Genomic DNA, 1565 nt, shown 5'->3' with positions numbered 1-1565 from the left:
ACGCGACCCCCGAGCGGTCGGCGTCCCCCAACTTCTTAGAGGGACAAGTGGCGTTCAGCCACCCGAGATTGAGCAATAACAGGTCTGTGATGCCCTTAGATGTCCGGGGCTGCACGCGCGCTACACTGACTGGCTCAGCGTGTGCCTACCCTACGCCGGCAGGCGCGGGTAACCCGTTGAACCCCATTCGTGATGGGGATCGGGGATTGCAATTATTCCCCATGAACGAGGAATTCCCAGTAAGTGCGGGTCATAAGCTTGCGTTGATTAAGTCCCTGCCCTTTGTACACACCGCCCGTCGCTACTACCGATTGGATGGTTTAGTGAGGCCCTCGGATCGGCCCCGCCGGGGTCGGCCCACGGCCCTGGCGGAGCGCTGAGAAGACGGTCGAACTTGACTATCTAGAGGAAGTAAAAGTCGTAACAAGGTTTCCGTAGGTGAACCTGCGGAAGGATCATTAACGCGCGCGCAGCAGCAGCAGCAGAGCGGCGCGAAGCGAAGCGAAGCGAGGGCGCCTCGCCGACGCCTCCGCCCGCCCGCCCGCCCGCTTGCTCGCGAGCTTTCCCCACCCGTGCGGCGCGGGACCGTCGGACGGGAGGGGGAGGGATTGAGGGAGGAGACGGCGTACGGAGGTGTGCCGCGGCCGGGCCGGGCCGGGCCCGGGCCCGGGCCGGGCCGGCGGTCGTCCCGGAGGGGAGGGAGAGGGAAACAGGCGGGTTGGCGTGAAAGGGATGGGGTTGTGGGGCGGCTCTCGCTCGCCTCCCTTCCCCCGCCCGCGTCCCGCCGTCCCCCCTCCTCCTCCTGGGCACCGCGCGCCCCCACCCGTGGTCTCGGCCGGACGGCCGTCTGTCCGCGGCGCCTCCGGCGTCCGTGTCTCTCTCCCTCCCTCTCTCTCTCTTCCCGCCCGATCTCCCCGCCACTTCCCGAGAGGCGGGTCCGAGGGCTCTGTGGGCCGTGCCCGCCCCCCTCCCCTCCCCTCCCCACGCCGCGCCCTCGTCTTCCCGGCGCCGGCCGCTCCTCCCGGCCGTGGCCGCCTCCCGCTGCTCGCCCTGGACCCGGTTCCCCCGGGCCGGTCGTCGGGCCCTCTTGCTCCTCCGATCCCGCCGCGCCCCGCCTTGCCACGTGCCACTCCTCTCGCCTTTTCCCCCCACCCGAGCGAGCTTCGGGCCTCTTCTCCCCGTCCGGCCGGCTCTCTCCTCTCGCCTCCCGGTTCCCGCCCCACGCGCCCGAGGCGCCCTGCCCGCTTGTGGCCCGCGTCCCATCGTGGGCCCCCCTCGTCCCCCGTGGCGAGAAGGGGGACCCCGGGAACGCGTGTGCGGGTTGGGGGTCCTGCCGGGGGTTGGGGGCGTGGAGGTGGGAAGGAGGGTGGTCTGTCGTCGGGACGCGGGGGGAGGGCCCTCTCCGCCCGGCCTCGTGGGGAGTGAGTGGGCTTAGGATGCCGTCGGCACGCGTTGGCGTGTGGGACTCGGTGGCGTGGGCGGTGGCCGGCCGGTGCCCGGTGTGGCCCCGTGTCGAGGGCCCGCGGCGGCGAGGACCCCCGGCCGTGGCCGGGGTGTGGTGGTCG

This window comes from Camelus bactrianus, chromosome 4 (genome assembly GCF_048773025.1).
Source record: "Camelus bactrianus isolate YW-2024 breed Bactrian camel chromosome 4, ASM4877302v1, whole genome shotgun sequence".
Lineage (NCBI taxonomy): Eukaryota > Metazoa > Chordata > Mammalia > Artiodactyla > Camelidae > Camelus > Camelus bactrianus.
Note: the sequence above shows the minus strand (reverse complement) of the source record.